The 21,324-nt window shown below is 34.4% G+C and overlaps 1 protein-coding gene and 1 long non-coding RNA gene across 46 annotated transcripts in view; one reads left to right on the top strand and one right to left on the bottom strand.

The window, feature by feature from the left end:
- Window positions 1-21,324, bottom strand: part of PTPRD (protein tyrosine phosphatase receptor type D) — a 1,187,151-nt gene that overhangs the window by 405,625 nt on the left and 760,202 nt on the right. The gene's annotated exons all lie outside the window — the stretch shown is intronic.
- LOC120411533 overlaps window positions 1-21,324 on the top strand; it is a 63,694-nt gene that overhangs the window by 38,530 nt on the left and 3,840 nt on the right. The window contains exon 2 of the long non-coding RNA XR_005603929.1: window positions 18,051-18,230. This is a non-coding gene — a long non-coding RNA (uncharacterized LOC120411533). The remainder of the gene's footprint in view (window positions 1-18,050; window positions 18,231-21,324) is intronic.

The raw sequence follows: 21,324 nt of genomic DNA, 5'->3' as shown, positions 1-21,324 counted from the left end.
GACCATCTCTCCGGACTGGTCACAGCTTCCTCGGTCAGAGCTACTGACCCCGCACCAGCTGCCATAATGAATATCTTTTATTTTATATGACCTATTTCTGTGACACATCCATCCATCCAAATATGCCTTAATAGTTGATTGGTCTAAGATTGTATGACTTCATCAAACACATGATACAGATTTAGAAAGGTGCATGACTAGATTAAGCATTGTGTTAAAAAACCCATGATTTTGTTAGTAGATATATAATAAATATACATTTATATACTAAGAACATGGTTCTCAGAGGTGAAGACAAATGTATTTTGCTTCCATCAGAAGATAATGAAATTAGTCCAATGTCAACTTTTCATTGGATGTGAGCTAAAGGCTGCTTCTTTTGGTATCTTATTTGCATGACCTGAAATGTCCGCATCTTGATTGGAACCCAAATGTCACTAAAAAGCCTAAAACTGGGTAAAATACCACTACTCTCTGTTTCTGTGTGGTAAAATGATGTACTGAATATATATATTGAATATATAGAATCACTACAGCAAATTTGCAAATGGTGTATGAAATAAAAAACTACTGTCCAAGGCAGAGAGAGAACACAGATAACAATGTGGTTACTGCTGTGTTGTGGTATTTACAGTGATATTGAAATGAAGTTCATTCTTTGACAAAACCTAAGCAGTTAAACAAAACCAAAAAAAGCCAGAGGAGAAGTATGAAAAAATTGCAGGTGGGAGAAATTAACCTCCTTTTCCCAATTTTCTCCCTCCTTTCCCACCAAAATTCATTTGAAGAGCATCTTAAATGGAGACCTGGACTCTGGACTCTCCCTTACCAGCAGATAGCTCCTGCACACTTAAGCATAACTGCATGGGACATGCACAGACATATGGAAGATCCACAGGTGGGAAGAGGAGAGCTGAGAAAATTGACTTCATCCAGGATAGTCCAGGTTGAAAACATGTTAAGAATTGAATGCAAAAGCTGCACTGCAAAGCTGTCTCCATGTTCTGCAGCTTCACAGCCAGGGTAACAAAAGTAAAAAACTGGCTTTTGAAACATCATCTTTATAAGTATATTACCTTTAATGAAATGGGAAAACCATCCAATTTATCTACTCTCATCCAACACTGTATCTTAAATAACTGAAGATAAAAAGAAGAAATATGTATGAGGAAGTGTCCATATAAATATTTGGCATTTAATTTTCCATTTTTGAAGTCACTTTATTTTACCAGGAAGGCATAGAAAATACCTAAAAGTCAGCATAGTTTGATGTGAGATATTTCTAGAAATAGATGGTGGGGAATTATTTGATTACAGTTTTTGCTCCATTTATTGACTGGCTACACAAATTTTTTTTAAATTTGCTTTAATTTTTTATTTTCCATCTGACATCTTCCTTTGGTTTTTTTGCTTTACTAATCTGAACTGGCATCAGTGCTAAGACTCCTGTTTTATGAGTTGCTGTTACATACTTGTCATACTGGGTTACATACTGGGTTTCTGGATTACCTAAAGATAATCTATCTTTGAAACAGTATCCCACTTTTTCCATCTTTATATTAGAAAAATGTGATCCTGATGCAGATTGAAGTGAGTACTGCTGACACACAGTATAGTAAAAGGTCCTGTACTAAGTGATGTATACATGGCAGACTGGTAGTCTAGTGTGTCAGAAGCCAACTGGGCTAGGAACATTGGCATTATCCAACTGGAAAACTGCGAAAATCTGATTTTGACTTTTAGGGAGAAATAGAATAAGGTTCCAAGCCTTGCTATTTAAGTAGCATTCATTTTAACACATTGAGATATTATGAAAATGCTATTTTTCTAGTATAATTTATCCCCATAGCACAAAGACCTCCCTTTACAAGTCACCAGAATTAATGTATCTCTTTTGAAAGTTTCAATAATATTATGTTGTTAAAATGAGTAATATGTGTGTATATGCTGTGCCTTGATCTTTCATATTGTTTATTTTGTATGAGTAATAAGGTTATCCAAGCTAATGTATTAACATTCAAAGCACACTAAAAATTTATGAATATTTTCAGAGATTAAGTATAAAACTAAAATAACTGAAAGAAAGACTGTTCTACAGCATTTAAAAAATGAAGTAGTTTCGAACACTACCCTAACCGTTGTATTACACAGGTTTATGAGTGCTCTTACATCTGAAAAACTAGCTACTGAAAATACCAGGATAGGATGCTCATATTTAAGTAAATATAAAATAAAATTTGAACTGGATATAAAAGAATGATTAAAGTAGCCCTGTACTAATTGATGGTCCAAAACTAAGGTGAATCTTTCCTGGTATGTATTTGCCATAGCCATCACAAAAAATATACTCTGTATTTCACTCAATGAACCAGAATAAATCTTTCTTAACAATGGGAGCACCACCTACATGTGCAAAAAATAATTGTGTGTACTAAATTTATGTAGTTATCTCCGTCAGTGCAGAGGGTCTCTATAATTTCCAGTCAGCCTGCACATCTGAGTGGGCATCCACAGTGAATAAAAATTTAGTCAATGATCTTTTCCATTTGTCAGAATAACACAAGATGTACCCTAAGAATCTTTTTTTCCTCAGCTTGGAGAAAGATTTGTCTTTCAAGGTTTTACAAGCACTTTTGTTCTAAGAATTAAGCAGACTCAGCAGGGAGATCTTTTTAGGGTGGATGACATTTTCAGAAAATTATTATACATAGCACAATTATAGATTTGAACAAATAACTGATTTCTTGGTTCATTGGCAATTCAGAAAAGAGGAATTTAGCAAGTGCAAGGTGAATTTTAATTCATCCTCCAACTCAGCAAACAGATCAAAACTGAATTCTTTGGTATGATATGAAATATTTGCTACAAAATGATTATTTAATTTCAAACATGAAAATGTATAGAGGCTTAGAGAGATAAAGGAAATGTAAAGGTAAATTATTAATTTGAGTATTTAATTTAAAACAAAATCCTCAGCTTTTACATTTTTTCACGAGTTATTTTGTCAAAAATTGTAATGGAGAAAATATTTTAATGTTTCTGAACTTATATTTTTCACCAGAGTAAATACAATAATGCTGAAAATCTTTATCCATATGTAATAATCCATTAAGTAAGAAACTTCACTGTCGACCAAGTAAGTGTTGTGATTTGAGCACCCACTTTAGATTATAAATCTTCAGAAACAGCATAATTTGCATACATTCCAGAAGTGAAATTGTACTGGTAAACAAAATGAATGTGTGATAGGAGTTTTAAATTAAACCTTTGTCTAAATCACTTCTTTTTGATTCCAGGTATCCAATATCTGTCTGAACGAAATGTTTCTGTCAATAGGGTTTTTTTCCTTTGCTCCAAATCTGATGGACTCTAATGGTCCATTTCCATGCCGAGGAGGAAGTAGCAATTAACTTGCAGTCTTTTGAGGATTCTGACATGTCAGCAGGCTGCTGTAACAAGAAACATTCAAAACCTTATCACACTCATGTTGATTTGAAAGTCATATACCTTTCTTAGCATGCTGCCTACTTGTTCCCAGTGGTGAAGCAACAGGGACAATTTTCTGCAGCACTACAGGATATGCAAAATGTTTGAAGAGGAATGTTTAAATCACTACCATCTGGTGGAATTCAAGTGGATTCTTTATACCATCTTTGAGGAGCTCAGTGGTAGCTGCTGAGAACTACACTGAATACACTGTGAATAGAGATATTCTTTTAAGATTCATTTCAGACAATTGTTCAGTGTTTGCTGTGAATCTATCACCAATTTTGATATCCTCCAGCTGTTTCATTATTTTGGAAAAAATTGGCACATTGAGATATATGATAATTCAAAAGATTTGGTAAAATAAAGATGGACGTTGCTATCTGCATGCTGTACTATTCAGGGTTTTGCTCATTTACACTTACAAAAAGTTAGTCAACTTGCCCCTTCAATTGTCTCGTATGAATTTATTGCAGCACCAATGATTATCAACACAGTATATCTTTCTTGTGTGTTTGATAATATTGTATTTTGTTTTACTTTTTTAACTGCTTCTTTAAATTTTACTGTAAAATGTTGATGTGTGAGATTGCATATAACAGTTTTTTAAGACCCATGAGAAATAGGAAGTGGGTATTAAGAAGCTACAAATGTCCACAGGAATTCAAAACTATTATCCTTGAAGAACTTTATTCCGAATATCCTGTATAGTTAGTGGAAAAACTGCATTTCAAATGAGAAATATCACTGATGTGATTAATTAAGAAAAAGTATCTTTATATTAAAATTCTAAATCTATTAAGGTAAAGGTTGAATTATCCCTCTGAGAATAAAAATAAATATTGCATAGGAATTCATGTATGAGCCACTGAATCAGAGAAAATCTTATTCTTTATAAAATGTCTTAAAACCCATTCCAAATAATACCTTTTCTTAGTTTCAAAAATATAGATTTGAGGTTCCAACTGCAATGTGCAAGATAAATGCATTAGATATTGATATAAATCAATCTATATATAGTGAGACATATATATAGATATAGGTGCGACAGATGCATATGTGCAGATATTTCAACAGTTCCTTTTTTAATTTCATTGGATAGTCATAGAATTCTATTTTGTATAAATCAGTATAAATGTATCATTGTGAAAAAATATGTATAAATGTATAAATCAATATAAATGTATCATTGTGACTAATATGTTAAGAAATCTATTGCTTATGATGATATTGCTATATTTTTCACTCTTGATCACATAGGTAGGATTTCTAAACATGCCTAAGCAAGTCTTCATGTCCCCTGAATTTCACTCAGTACTGATAAACTTCGGTGCCCTTTTGGTACAGATATCTTTTTATTCTTGATATTATTTCTGTCTCTTTTCTAGACCTTTTTCCTTGTACATAAATTTTAACCTAGACAGTAGGACTCAAATATGTTCTATATTTCCAAGTCAAAAACATTTTCTTGGTTCGTTTATTAAAAAAGATTAGCATATCATTTGAGGGGTTTATATGCCCATGATGGCCGAAGAGTTTATTCACTTTAAAATGTATTAGACTAATGCTGAGAGAATGCTCAATATTTACAGTGTTTTGCATACTTATCATACTATGCTAATTAATAGAGATTTAATCCAGGCAGTCTGCTTCACTAATTTGCCATGATAGCAATAATTATTTATTATTTAATATGCAAAGACAGTGTGCTTAATCTTTGTAAGGTGTGTTAAGAAATCCTAAAGAGTTTTTTAAGCCAAATACATTTGGAAAGTAGGCAATTAAAGGATTTGGATGCCTTTGTGAGAACTTTCAGTAGTTTTCCTACTGTCTAAAATATGCAGAGGATATATTCAATTTTAAGAATTTCAAAATTATCTCTGACTCTGACGTTGTTATAAGTATAATCCCAATAACTAATATTTGAGGAAATGTTTGAGTGAAATATCTTCTCTTGAGAATCCAGATTTACTCTTTGTGTATTCCCAAGATGTACTGAAGATACTATTTCAGAATTATGTGCTTTTTCCCATCAAAGCAGAATATAATTATTTCCGCTTGTGTTCTTTCTGCATTTTCTTCATGGTTTTGCAATATAATGTGTGCATGTTTTTTTATGGAGGAACTGCGATAAATTACCATGTAGAAAACACTGCTTGTGTGGGATAGATAAGAAATAGGTACACTCATGTAGGCAGGAACAGATAAATTCTCTTTATCTGAATTTATCCTTGACTTTGTTCAGGTTTTCCTGGTCTCTGTAGTGGTCTTGCCGTAGTGAAATTGATCGTTTAGATATACCCAGTCTTTTTGTTACTGTTACTCTTAAATGATGTTAAAACCGAAAGGCCCATTTGAACAAATGCTCAGTCACCCAGTGATAAATGGTGGTGTCAAGAACATACAGTGACCTCTGAACATAAGACAAAAAACCTCACACCTTCTTCGGAGATATATGTTGATTAGGGATGTTTCATCCTGTAAGAAAAACTGGTGTGTGGGCAAACTACAATCAATAACTTCTGGAGTTCATTCATTCAGAATAAATTTGGTCTGTGCAAGTAATTCCAAACCAAAAAAAGAAAGAAAATATAGAAATGAAATACATAACTGAGTGATGGGATTTAGAGATACTCAATATTCATTATAACTGTAATTTTAAACACTTTAAGTAAGCCAACCAACAAACCTAAAAGCTTTGGTTAGAGAGAACTAATAAGAAATTTCAAGAGCTTTGTAACTTGGGAATTGACAGTGTTTGGCAGTGTGTATCTATAGGATGGCAGAATGACAGCTTCAGCTACGCTCAAAATTTTTTTGTTTCCAGGAGTGACACAGAATGTATATCTAAACAGCACATTGTATTCACCTTGTGCAAGTGACTGAGGATGAATAATGTGAATAATTATAAATACTGAAATAATATTGCTCATGTGCATAACTGAAAATGTGGAGGTAGGATCATAATATCCTTCACATTATGGACTTCTAAAAAAATAACAAAAACTTCTGTTGTTATTTTTAAAACTTTTGTCTTTTGTACATGAGCACACATTCTGAGAACACACATTGGCTTCAGATAAATAAATAAAATAGGAAAATAAAAGTAATTTTTTAAAAAGTCTTTAATCTCTCTGTCCAGGACCATTTCTAGAGTTGGCTGAATTGAATCGTCAAGAGTGTAGGGAATAGTAGTACACAAATGAGCAAGAGGAATGTGAAATATAATATTGCAGTTTTAAATTTGAGTTACAGATTATTGTTTGAATTCAAAGGGAAGCAAAAAAAAAGAGAAAATTTCCTCCAACCATTCCAAAGGCTTCCCCTTTGATCATTTTCTCCTTGCAATAAAAGACTTTAAGTTGGTTTTATCTGATTTAGCAAAATACAGCATGTGGTGAGAAAAGGAGTAGGAAAGTTTGCACAGGCTCTGGCAACAGGACCTGGGTTCCCTGAGTACCTCAGATCTCAAATCTAGGTAATCCTTCCCAGAGACAGGAATTTGTAAATTTTTACCTTTGGAAAAAAAGTAAAAAAGGATCCTGATCCACCCTGGAGGACACTGTGAAGCCAGATTACTTTTTCTCAGACTGGTCTATCTTTAACAGCATTAGAAAAGTTAATGAAATGTTAATGCTTGATTCTTGACCTTGGTTTTGCAAATGCTTGTTGCAATTCAAAGCCTCCACACCAGTGTACATGAGTAAACACAAGTATGTGTCAAAACATTATCAGAATAAACAAACTTTTTCACTTTTTAAAAAAATGTATATTTCTTAAATTCTGAAGCCATCTACTTGACAGAAAAATAATTTTTGAAAAGTATTTTAAAAAAGTTTTTAATTACTGCTTATTCTAGAATATGCCAATCTTCCTTTGAGCTGCAGGATTGGTTGGCCTTTGTTGATGCCTTGGAGAGTCAGAAATTCATTGTTGTGCCTGCACAGATTTAGTCAACTCAGAGTTAAGTATGTTGTCCATAGCGGTGGAAGGGAATGACTACATTTAAGAAATTTGTGTCATCTACCCACTCTGGATGAACATAACATCACAATTTCCAGTTTTGGTGAACATAACCTTTCCAAGTAAAGACAATCACAAAATCAGAACCTCAAATGCTGGTATAACTTGAATGTTGTATGGTATCTGTGTATAACTACCTGGCCTCTGGAAACACTTGAAACCTAGAAAATAGATGTGCAATTGTAGTTTCCTTATTCGCATCATCAAGTATGCCACAATATAAAAAAATGCTCATTGAAATATACTGTGGAAAGAAAAGGTAAAAGAGCATATGAAGCTGGAAACACACTCTACAAGCAAAGCATCTAAGTTACACTCTGAAAGAACTGTTTACTAGTTCTCTAAGAGTTCATGTACATGTACAAAGGTATGCTTTTCTCACAGAGAGCAGGACATTTCTATTTACAGAGAATTTTCTTGTCCTGTGTGCAACACAAACACCAACAAGTGAGTAAAATCATGATATGGGATCTCAGCTCTCCAAAACAGCTTGCGTGAAATTTCTCAAACCGAAATAGAGTAGCACAGGAGTAACTACAGAATATGTTTTATTCATACACAGCGAACTGGAATAAAACAAAATTTTCACTGATTTCATATTAAGTTTTAAACTCTGAAAAAATTCCATCTAATTAATACTGTGCTTGGGCTTGAAGAAAAAGTATGTGATACTTAGAAGAGGAGGAAAAACAATTGTGTGCAAAAAACAAATTTGTAGCAGCAGAACAGAATATATAGTGACCTTGTCAACTTGTAAAATGCTAAAATCAGCTTAAAAACTTGTCTACAAAGCACTCCAGACAATATTTAAACCTTTAAAATTCTTAGCAAGATTCCCTACAATTCATTCAATTTGGATTACTATTGAAATCATTCTAGGCAAATGAAGTTACTTTGCAATACCTCAAGGCACTTTTTTTGTTTTGTTTTGCTTAGTTTGGTTTGTTTCTTTTGGGTTTTTTTTGTTTGTTTTTTTATAATTCTTGAAGGATTTTGATAATAGTATAATGTTTCTTAAATATAACTGAAGATACTATGAAAATTCTAGAATTGTCAGTGCTCCACAGGAAAGTATAAAAATACATGGTAAAGAATTCCCTAAGGATAACTTTGAAATTATATTTTATTAACCAAAAAAGAATTTTCTCTTATGGAAATAAAAAGCTCAGCTGTTGAATTAAATGGGATCAGCACTTAGAGGTTCCACATTTGGCAAAGAATCACATGCAGGAAGTACTTGAAAATAAAATTTGGTAGAAGAATCCAGAGGAGATAGATATGGATTGCCACTTGGGTTAGGCAGAATGTAGATCCTCACAGGAAATTAAGCAGGCTACAGATGATGTAAAAACTACTGCCAGTGACAGGGTTACAGGGATTAAGAGAAGAGGCAATTGTAGAAAATTTCCGTTTTGCCTCTAAATAAAGACTCATAATTACTTCACCTGAAACTTGGTACTTTACTGAGGTACATATCACATGAAGGTGGTTTTGAAGCATGAAGATCGAGAAGACAATGGTATGAGTTAAGAACAGGCATCTCAAAATGTTTGCTGAGAAAATGAGTGCCCAAAATGCCATCTGGAAGTGCATTTTATTAGGATGGGCATCATCTTGTATGCACTACCCCTTTGACTTCATCATTTGATTGCTTAAACGTGTCAAACCTAGTAGGTTTCTTTGTGGACATGGGCTTAACTGCCTCTACTGTGACTGACTTCTTGATTTATTTTTATTAATCTACAAAATAATATCTTCTGGACTAAATGTGTGGTTTCACAAATTTCTGAAAATAGTTTAACTTCTAAATTGCAATTTATTTTGAGGTGTTAGATGATACTATTATGTGTTTATGTGAGTATATTTTTATTTGAAAATACTGTTTGGTATATTTAATAGCATTAATGTTGAAATTTTTTATGAGTAGGACAAAGACTTGAAAATTCAACTCATGAATTGTTGGAATTTCCATAGAAAATAAATTGCCTTTAAAAAAATATTTACCATCTGCCTATTTTCGTGTATCTTTCCCATTTGTACTATGTTCACAAAGTGAGGAGAAAATTGAATAGACTAGAAAGATATAAAAAATAACTGAATGTAAATAACCTAGAGCTTGTGTTACTCTTCTGCCCATGCTTTCATGTAGTAAAATGTCATGGGATTTTGTGTTTTGATTTCAGTGGTACCTGCAAGTGTTTTGCTGAAAATAACTTCCTTTTGTTGTTGCTGTTGTTGTTGGTTTTGTTAAGAAAGAGTTTAGCGAGGGTGGAAGACTCCTTTCTCAGGACCCAAGCTTTCACATTTGATTAGAAAACTCTGCCTTGTAAACATATATCTACAAATACACACATTTGTTGTTTATAACAAACATCTGCTTTTGGAATTGAAAAGACATGTGGAGAGTCATCAAGCCCTGACAAATAAGCAAAACTCAACTCAGCTGAAAACCAATATTGAGTGAATAGCTTCTTCATAATGGAAAAAGTATCTCAAAGAAATATCCACAGTGAATTTTTGTTTATATTGTTTCATCATTAATATGTTAAGCAATAAATCTCATTGGGTTTCACAAAGTTGTAGATCTAAGGACGAATTTTCAGGAAACAACATTTCATCAGATGTCCACCATATAAAAGCAGGCTATTGAAGCCTTACCTGGAAAATTACTGACAATAAGTAACAATATGACCTGCTACGTGGAACAGCACTACTGGCTCTTTATAGGGCATAGCCTATACTAGATCAGAACACATGCTGACAAAATAGCTGCCAAGTCCAAAGTAGTTAGGATTCAAGAAATAGTTTGTGAGTTTGGTTTTTTTTCAATCTAGTGGTATTTCTGTCATATTTTTCATGTGCAGAGATGCAATGAAAGTGTTATAAACAAGCATTTCAGTGTTTTGCTGTAGAAATATTTCAATGTTTCAATGTTTTTCTGTAAAAGTATTCAAGGCTTAGCCAATATCAATCAATTAACTCTATAACGAAGACAAATGAAATTTTAACAGACAGAATCATGATTGTAATAGAAAAAACTATGTGACCGTGTATTCTTGGATAGAATTGATGTATCTCTTTTTGAGAAGCTGTGATTGTGTATATGTGCACTGCAGGGATGCAGCCCAGGAGGCTTCACTGCCAAGACTCCAGTTGACTGCAGAGGCTTTGGAGCAAGCTACTGTCTGAGAGAGTCATCACAGGGGCATGTGATAGAAAGAACAACTTCCCTTCAAACACTTCTAGCATTTTTCATGGTCCTTTCATATGAAGGAAAAATACAAAATATATAGGAAGCTGTAATAGGCTCAGGTGAAAAAGAAAAGTTATTGCAATAAAGAAAACTCTCCACAATCGGATCCTCATTTAATACTTTTTCTGTAACAGGAGATATGTTAATTTTTGAAAGGTTACTGTTCATCCATTCTCAATTTCTTTTTTAAAGCCCATAGTTTTTATGTTTCACATTCAAGAATTACTTTTTTTCAGTTGAGGAGTTCGTGGGAATGAAAAATATAAGAGCTACAGGTTATAATGAAGTGATATTCTGGAGTTCAAACTGAAATACTGCTCAAAATTGTATTATTTGTCTGTTGGAACTGATGCACTTATATTCATTTATTTACCCTCTTTTGTACTGAATTCTCATGCTGAAACCTTAACTAATTATTCCACCTCAACTCTCATAAGAAAAGAAGTAGAGACTTATTAACAAAAGTTTAGGAAGGTAGAGTTCTGTTAACATTGGATCTGTGTGAACTTTTGTAAGTGAATTTTAGTGATGAAATTTAGACAGAGTCCAACGTTTTTAGGTTACCTTTGAAGCCAAAGAGTATTGTAGGACCATTTTTAATCATAATAAGTATTTCTGACAGTGCCCTGCATCAATTGATAAAGCAGCTAACTTTGACTGATTTTGTTTTGCACAAAGGACTTTAAGAAGTAAATTTATTCTTTAAATGGAAAAAGAAAGAGATTAAAAAAATTTTTTTTTAAAGGAGAGAGGAGGACAGAGAGGCCTGCAGCTTACAGACCTTCATACATTCTTTTTACATTGCTGGATTAAGATGTCACCCAAATTTTTTCTGTCCCATGGCACCATCCTAGTAATTTCTATGAATATAGTAAAGTATCCTTTGTCAGAATCCCTTTAGTAATTTACCTTGGCATAGCTGGGCTTCTAGGAAGATTTAGGATTGCAATTGGTCAGCTATTAACAGTCTTAACAGACTGTTTCAGTAGTAACATTTGAGGGTTCAGATGGACACTACCCCCCAAAATGTGTGGGCTGGAAACATGTACCCTTTTTTTCCCCCACACGGTAATTTTTTTTTTTAAGAAATACTCTCAGAAATTATGTGTCATGTATACTGTTAGGTCAAATAGAGCTACTGCATTCCTAGCCTAGTTTTATACTTTGCTTAACCTCCTAGTCTTTCTCTTTTTTTCCTAATTATTTTCCTTGATTGTTGTTATTTGCCCAAATAAATTATCTATTCTGATCACACAGTAAATCTCTAGTACTTTTGGGTTGGTTTGGTTGTTTTTGTTTTTTTTTTCCTTTTTGGCAATTACAGCAATGTCCATGGCTATGGTCTATTCTCAAGTTCAGAGCTGAATCGTTTTTGGATAGCACCTATTCACATGTAAATTATAAATTGCATGCATTATGTTTTCTGGCTAATAATCAGATGCCAGTAAGAATTCTGGAATTAAAGACAGGCAAATATAGTTTTGGAAAGGATGTGTACAGCATTGACAATTTTTATTTAAGGTATAAAGTAGCAGTTAGGCTTCAAGGAAGTGAATCAAACTGTTTTATGTGTTTGTTTGAGATTTTTTTTAGACAGACTAAACTTTTTAGACCTTGAAACATTGTTGTATTCTAGTCAGTGGTTCCCTGACAACAGTCAATATCCAAAATCCCTCAGCACTGTTGAAACAGTACACCTGCAAGGAAAGTAGTGTGCTCTTCTTCCAGTGCAGGTAGTATTTTGTAGGTACTTATTGTATCAATTGTACTGTTTCCCTCTGTGTGTAATATCAAGCTAATTTTATGAGTCTCTCATGAATGTGATAAAATCGCCATGTATGGAGATATAAAATTGGATTTTTCAAATTCAGCTGATTATAGTTACCATCTCCTCTACATTTTCAGCCCCACCATTGCATAAGCCATAAACCTTTGGAGTACAGCCCTGGTATGTTTTAGAAGAAGGCTGGTGAGTCTGCACTGCTTACAGCAATAACATAGCTTTATCCAAAGTGTTACAGCATCAGACAAATGCATTGGTAAGAAGCAAAAGAAAGGAAGCACACTTTCATTTGGCCTGTTTTCCTATATTTATGTGGGTTAAAGGTCTTATATTTTCAAAAAGCACTTAATACTATTTTTAATGCTATGTTGGTCTGTACCACAGATTGCAGCATAGGACTTAGGGAGAGATATCACAGAAGACATAAAATGTGTTACCTCAGGTAGAAGAAACAGTCTTGCCATGAGAGTGAAAGTAGGCTAATGAACCATTTCAAGTGACAGAATGCCATATTAAGTTATGGAAGATGGCATAGGCAAATAGTGTCAGTCATCTGGTTGGTGGAAGCACAGCTAGAACAGAACGCAGCACAGCGTGGCCAAAAAACAATGTGAAGAGGTGGCTCACCTCAATTAGCTGGGTAACGCAGCAGAAATTAACTGGTTTTGTGCTTGAAACAGTGTCAGGTCAGCAAAAGCTTAAAGATGGCAATGAATGACCCTAGTATTTGTGTATCTCTAACTTGCACAAACTGGTTATGAAAATAATATTGTCCTCTAAGCCTTCTGGGTACATTTGAAAACTCTAACCAGCAACATCAACTCAGATACTATCAATACAAGCAGTTACAAAAATGAAAAAAATAGAAGTCTTTATGAGGAGAATCACTTTAAATATATGCTCAAATCAAACAAAACATTTATTCTTACTATTATATTAATTTTTTATTGACTTGGTCTTAATAAATGGAGATATTGAGCTCCCTTATACAAGACAATTATCTTCAGTGAAGGCTGCCAGTTGAAAGTTTATTTCAGGAAAACTCCTAATTACACTCTTAGGTTCATTTTTACTCATGACTACATGTAAATCTGCAAAACCAAGCAGATTTCTTGAAATACTGAATTTATAAAACAATATCCAAAAATTTTTAGGGATGTCTAAAAAGACATTTTTAAAGATACAGCAAAAAATGAAACCTCTTTCCCAGAAAATAAATTCTGCATTAAAAGTTATTGCAAAAAGAAAACGGAACTAAAACCATGGAGTTTTTCCCAATTTTACCATCCCCTATAACTAAAACACCTCTGTAAACATAATTAACATGTATTAGCAACAAATACTTTAATAACTGTACACATATTTTTTGACTGAAAAGTAAAAGCCTACAGTTTATGCCTAAATCACCTTGGAAGTCGTTATACAATTTCACTCAAAGATAAGCTTCTGCTGGCTCATATTAGTATGTTTAAAAGACTTTAAAATTTTGGGATATATTTTCAGCGCTATATTTTTGCTCTTACTATTTCTATTCTTATTCTGACTGTAAGAGCTTATCCGTAAGAATCTGTGCTTAGAAGTAAAGTACAATCTTAGTAATAAATCAAGAAAAGTAAAATAGGAGAAGGAAACTTGTGAAATTACAATCTCTATTTTTTTCTGTGTGGCATTGAAAGTAAACCTACTGAATGCGTCTGGTGAACTGGTACCTGAGGTTCTCATTCTTCTCAGTGATCATCAACCTGTTAATGGACCATTTCCTTTTATATGTTTGGGGTCTTAAGAAGTATGTTGTCATGCCAATGAATGTAGGATCAACCAGTATGTGTACCTGTCAAAACAACTCTGCAGAAACATAAAAACTTGTTCTGAATGGGAGGCTTGCCCAGAGGAGTACTTTACTTTGTATCCCTGAATAGAATTGCCTTCTGGGATTCATGTATTTTACATGAATAGGTAGTTTCAGGAATGATACATTAAATAAGTCTATTCATTTTTTAGCATGTATTCCTTTTCTCTTTCAGCTATATCAAGAAAGCAATTTGATGATGTTTTAAACATTATTTTCTCTGTATGGCCTTCAGAGCCTGAGAAGAAACTGGAAGTGATGGGATTCTCAAGAAAAGCTCTGTGACATAGTTCAGCCTTTTTTTTCATGCAGTGTCACATTTCCATATTCTCTATGGACAACAGATACACAGAACTGCAAGTAGAAGTACTTTTTTTTCTTTTATTTATAGAAGTTTATCTGAATTGTCCATATAAATCACCTCAGAAAAAAAAGGGCAATTAAACAGTAATTATAGGATACCCTGGCAGTTGAAATAGAGAAATACTTATAATACTTAGGTTGGAATATTTAGGTTATCCATATGTCAGAGAAAACTGGGCAGAGATACTGTGAGAACGTTGAAGGCACTGCAAATTATATTAAATTACACATATTTCTTGGTCCTTGAAGTCCTGAAATATTGTCTCATAAAAACACTGGCTTTTTATACCACAGAAGAGTCTGACTTTAAGCCCACACTTTTTTAAAAACTGTGCACTATATGCCTGGATATCGTCATATGTTGTACACACACAGAAGCAACATTTTTTGAACTTGGGGGATAAGATTTAGTTGTATTTCATAATTGCTAAAAACTGAGAAATACTTGAATTTTCTGAAGTTTTAAATCAAAAAGTGAAATGGATCCATGATGTATCCCTCTACTTTTACTGCCAACCCATCTTTCATCCTTTCCCTTTGAGGTGTCTCAGGGTCTCTTCACTTCAAGAACTAGCTCAAAAACCTTGCAGGGGTATCTGGTGACACTGTTGCTGTGCCCAAGGGTAATTAGCATAAACTCTGTGTGTCATTGAATCTGCAGACCGGGAAACTTAGGTGTGTTTTGTATTAGCTAATGGAAATGTCACCTCCCTTTTGAAGAACAATTACATCAAATTAGCAACCTAAAATTAGAAAACTTCCTTCCAGTTTTGCTAGAGTAGATAAACTTTTTTTTCCATTATGCAGCCTATAATCTATTGGCATTTACAATTTTAGCAGATTAGTGAGCATTAAGAAATCTATTTTAAATTGCAGGGAGGGGAAATACATAGCTGTGGAAGTTGGCAGCTTGCTCTACTTGCATTAGTTCACAATTACACTGCAGTAGGCACAGTGGATTACTTTTTCAGCCCACTTTTTGCTGTTCACTTTTGTGCTGGTGCCACAACCCTTCTTTCAAACACTCAGCCCTGCACAGTAACATGGTGAATGTTATGCCTAGGCAAGTTATGCATGAATGCCTGGTCAGGTAGCAGGTGCTTCCACAGTGTGCTGATGAGCCAGGGACAAATTTTTGATATGTGGCTAAACAATGTCTGGCAGAAGAGCATTTTGCCTCTACTTCTGTCCCATGACAGACACTACAACTTAGCTCATGAGATGGGATTGTGACTGAGAAGAATAGCTGTGTATGACCTTCAAAATCCTCCAAGAGAAGCCATGTAGCATACCTCTCAAAAAGGTTTCATGCTGTAGGATATTCTTCACCTGCCATCCTAAGAGATCTGCAGCTTGCAGATGCAATTTATTCAGCTGGGTTCCTCTGCCTAAAGATTCCATCCACCACCACTCCCCTGGCTGTCCCCTTCCCCTCCCCTACCCCATGTCCTAAAGGGGTTAAGAAATAAGGAGAAGTAGGTGAATTGCTTCTGGACAGTGCTTACACTAGGGTCATTTCAGCTCATCTCTTGTCATACTGGCCTTACTGATCGTGCATTGTACAGCAGAGGTGCACAGCTAAATCCTTTTCCAGTCCCCAGGAAATTTATATTTGGCTGTCAGATACCACCATCACAGCAACTCATCTATTCCCTTGATTCTTTTGAGCGTGTCTAAAAAAACAGCAGCTAAAACCAGGTTGCTTGATATTTTTTCTCTCTGTGCAACTAGCTGCCAAACTGCACTCTTTTGTTGTGAGGAACAAATAATCAGGAGACATCAATGTACATGTACAATAAGCCCCATGCTTTAGGGAACCTTTGGTACACATGCAGAACAATCTTCCTGTTTGGACAAAACAGGTATTGATGAGGAAGAGGAAGGTTGGAGTGTATGTGCTTCCCTGCTAATGGAAAGAACTATGTGGAGTATCTAATGAGAAGAGTTGAGAAATGCTGATAGGCTTTACCATAAATAGCATTTCTGCAGGGAGTTAAAAAAGATGAAGCAAACAGTAATTAATTAAAACAAATACCAGATGATTAATGTAGGTTTTGCTTGTTGAAACTAAGACCACAATGATCTTGTAGGTAAGGACAGTATTCAATGGTCTCCTTTTGGTAGTTTTGCTGGTTTTGGCTGGGTTAGAGTAAATTTTCTTCACAGTGGCTGGTATTAGGCTCTGTTTTGGATTTGTGCTGAACACAGGGTTGATAGTATAGACATGTTTTCGTTATTGCTGTGCAAGGCTTGCACAGAGCCAAGGTCTTTTCTAATTTTCATACTGCTGCACTGGTAAGGGGACTGGGGGTGCCTGTGAGTTTGTGAAGAGACACAGCCAGGACAAGTGACCCCAACTGACCAAAGGGGTATTTCAGACCATGTGGCTTCATGCTCAGTATATAAAGTGGGGGGAAGAAGGAGGAAGGGGGGACATTTGCAGTGATGGCATTTGTCTTCTCAAGTTACTGTCACGCAGGATGGGGCCCTGCTCTCCAGGAGATGGCCAAACACCTGCCTGCCCATGGGAAGCACTAAATTAATTCCTTGTTTTGCTTTGCTTGTGTGCATGGCTTTTGCTTTTCCTATTAAACTGTTTTTATCTCAACCCACGTTTTCCAGCTTTTATTACTCTTCTGATTCTCTCTCTGATCCCACTGGTGGGGGAGTGAGTGAGCAGCTGCGTGGGGCTTAGTGTCTGACTGGGTTTAAACCATTACAGTAGTGCATGATCAAAACATCCTTGAGTTTCCCAGCTTTAAAAGTTTACTATACTATGAAAGATGAATGATACAGAAAGAAGAAAAATCATTAAAATTTCTTCTTTCATGCCTGTTAATGACATAAATAATAAAACTAAAAGATCTTGACAATACATTGAAAATGGTCAAAATCACAGCTGTTATGTGTCAGATGAATGGGAAAATACTCTGTTCTTTTACTAGTTTCCACTGTATCTTTCTCATTTCTCTTCACCACATTTTATAAAATATAATAAAACATATCTGTTCTAAGACCCAGTTCTAAGACAGGAAAAATATTTTATCTATTTTAATATAATAATTATGTTTTACTATGTTAACATAAGAATGGTTTGCATTTTCTTGAGTCTAAGCTTGCAAATATTTACTTGCATTTTTAACTGCTGCTGTCAAAAGAGGACTATGAATCACTGCAGCATCATGCTTTTAGCTCGTGAATCATGCAAGAAAATTGAGAATTTAAGGTATGTTGTGTCCCATGTAGTTATGCATCTATCTCCACAATCTCATTTAAAAATATTTCTATTGTAGGATAAGGAAAACAAATTATGTGCATCCCACACATAAAGAGCAGAAGAGTACCTCAGTATTTTTTATATTTAAGATTTCTCTAGTTGGTCAATTTGCTATAACAATGATCCTGGACAGCATGGAAATACAGCTCTGCAGGGAAAGAAAGAAGCCAGATGAGGTCAGGAAGGCTATTTTCTGGTGAGTCTCATCTTTATTTCATCTTTTATCCATCCCCTTTAGTAAAGCTGATGCATCATGTTCCAGTCCTTTTCTGAAATGGCATTAAAAAGCTTTTATACAAGTCTGAAACTGTAAGCATTTATTTTTATATAACTGATACGTTACTAAAAAAGTGTTCTGTTCAGTTTTGCTCATTACTCTTTTTATACCATGGAAACAAGATAAATGCATATGGATTTCATACCACAGTAATCACACTCAGAACTCATGTAGTTTAAAGTCTGTGACATGGAGTCGAACTTTTGTGCTCTGACTTGCTGATTAAATGCAATTCTATTTGCAGCATTAGCCATATCACAATATCTAAGTCATTAATAATGATTGTATCATTAATGGCAATAGATTTTTCTTTAGCATTGGTTTCAAAACTGTGTAGGTAATTATAAAGTTACCAACTACACTCGGGGAGAGGTAGACAAAGGGGACAAAACTCAGAAGGTTAAACAAGCCTATAAAATAAAAGCTTGTGAAATTCTTACCTGGCTCTGCAGATTTCTGTCTGCTTTCTTTAATGCCCTCCTGAGCAGGACCAAGCAGTATGCCTGAAGCAAGCTGAAACTGCTAAGTATGGTACCTCTTTAGGAGAAAAGGACCTGATCTCATATTCTTACATTTTTCAGAATGTCAGATTGGTCAAGACACAGTCTTCCAGGTTAGACTATATCCATGACATATACTTTTATGGTAACAGAAATGAATGCCCTGGACAAAAGAAGTTCCAATGTAACTTTGTCTGACTACTATCCTTAAAAAAGATGGTCTTTTCAGCTTTGGAGAAGCTACTTGTAGTGGAATTTCCTTCTTTGATTTATACCCTTCCTTCTGTCCATGTTGTATCTGTCTGCAAAAGACAGAAAATGTTGTAGGTATCTTCCTTCATCTTTATACATTGTCCAAGGTTAGGAAGCAGTCTGAATCTTAACAGGTTTAACCTAAAACTATATAAGATGCCCCATTGCTGGATTCTTTTACCAGATATTTAAAAGTCATAGGCAAACTTTTGACTATTTGGAGTTGAGTATTCCCTGTGTTTCATGGAAAATTTTGTAAAGAACATTTTAAGATACACATTTTTCTAATTTGTTTTAAAAAGGAAAAAGACCCCAAACCCACTGCTGTTCACTTATATCTAGCCTGTCTTTCAGTGAAACAGTGAAACATTGTCAAGGGAACCAATCTCTTGATGAACCATCTCTTTGACTATAATTAAGCAAGTTTTGTAAATTATAAGGATCTGAAAGATCAATCTTCACCTATTATCAGAACCAAATTAAAGAACTTGGCAATCAAATTCGCCAAATAAGCCGCTTACAGTCTATACTTGTAGGGGTTGCTTTGGTCCTGGGTATAAGTATTAAGGGCAGAAAAGAGACTTCATTAAAGAATTTGATGTCTCTTATCTGGTATCCAGGCTGCATGGGTGACAACGTAGAGAAATGAAAGATAGACCTGAGAGGGGTGAGACAGTGGTGGGAAAAAAGTGAAATTAGAACTGAAAGTTAGTAGAAAAGAAGGGAGATGGTGTCATGAATGATTCTGGCAGAGAGATCTGGATGTAAGATGCACCCAGAGGAGAGAAATGAAATAAGAAGCAGGAACCAGGTAACTAAGAAAATGACATATTGAAAAAAATAATGAGAAAGCACTGATGAACAGAAGTGTCTAATATTATGATCTCCCAAGCTCTCACACAGTCGGGATTTACTCAAGACTCATGAGTCTTGGCCTTCTTTTTAGAAAGGAAACCTCTCTGAAACCTCTGTCTTGCTCGTCTGAGGATTTTGTTGACCTTGTGCAGATCTTAAACAGCCAGCCATAGGTGCTGTCCAAGAAAAAATGAAGAGATGTCACCAACATCACACTACCATCAGTAAACACTAGCTGAGAAAGGTCTGTGAAGAACATCTCCAAAATTCCAGCATTGCTATATCTCATGCTATTTTAAATTTTTAAAAAATATTAGTACCCCTCTAGTGCCCATGCTATGTTTGCCCTAAAAGAGAATTACAAAAATAGAAAAGTTTTCAGAATTAATGTTTCAACCTCGATTTCTCTTTCTTTTTTTTTTGTTAATGTATTATGCTTGTAATAAATAACAAGACAGAGTCCTTAAATGTTAAAAGAGTGACAGAAAACACATTAAAAGGAGGGATAACAGCTGGGAGGTAGCAAAAAAAAAAACAAAAGAAAAACCAAACCAAACATTTCAAAATAAAAAAATATATATGAGTCTTTGCAATTCCTAGAGCTACTTCTTAGTGCAAAACTGAATCTAGAAAAAAAAAATTTATGATACTGTGTAATCAGGAGTGATTCCTACAGAAAAAAACAAAGCTAATTAGAATGTATTCAGGACTGACTGAGAAAAAAATGCTTATATGATTGTGTTTTTCCCTAAAGTGTTAATCATATTTATTTTATACTGTCTCCTCTGACTGCTGAAATGTGAAGTTCATTCTCCCATGGGAAGTTATACTTTTAATGTCAAATGTAATTATGTATAAAGAAAAGAAGTCAAGTCTATTCAGAGAACTAGGGCAGGCAGACTGCTACTCCTCTAAAAGAAAAAAATGGATACTTTGCTCAGCTGTGGAATACTATCTGTATACGTGTGTATTTGAAGATATATTTTCTATGTCTTTAGTTAGTGGGCCTTTTTTAGTTGCCAGAAAACAAGCGGCAGTTATGTGCAAAAATGGTCATTCAATTTCATGAATGAAATCTACCTAAACAGTAATCCATGCTATAGCAAGATCTGATTCAAATAATATTTGGGGAACATCATCCTGACATAGTTAAAAACAATGTATTTAAAATATATATGCTGTATAAAACAATTATTAATTACAATCTAATTCCTGTTGTCATTAAGGCTAAAACCTGGTATTTTTCTACCAACATCTAACTCAATGTCATGAAAATACCTAATACATGCTTTTTATCAATAGTACAGAACTTGGTGGGGTTATTTTAATGTACATGATTATTTATGCAGGAAGTGAACAAAGGAGAATTGGAATGAATTGTGTTTTAATAAAAGTCAGGTTTAAGA

Source organism: Corvus cornix, chromosome Z, assembly GCF_000738735.6.
Source record: "Corvus cornix cornix isolate S_Up_H32 chromosome Z, ASM73873v5, whole genome shotgun sequence".
NCBI classification, from domain to species: Eukaryota; Metazoa; Chordata; class Aves; order Passeriformes; family Corvidae; genus Corvus; species Corvus cornix.
The sequence above is the reverse complement of the archived record's forward strand: the minus strand, read 5'-3'. Positions and strand labels throughout refer to the sequence as shown.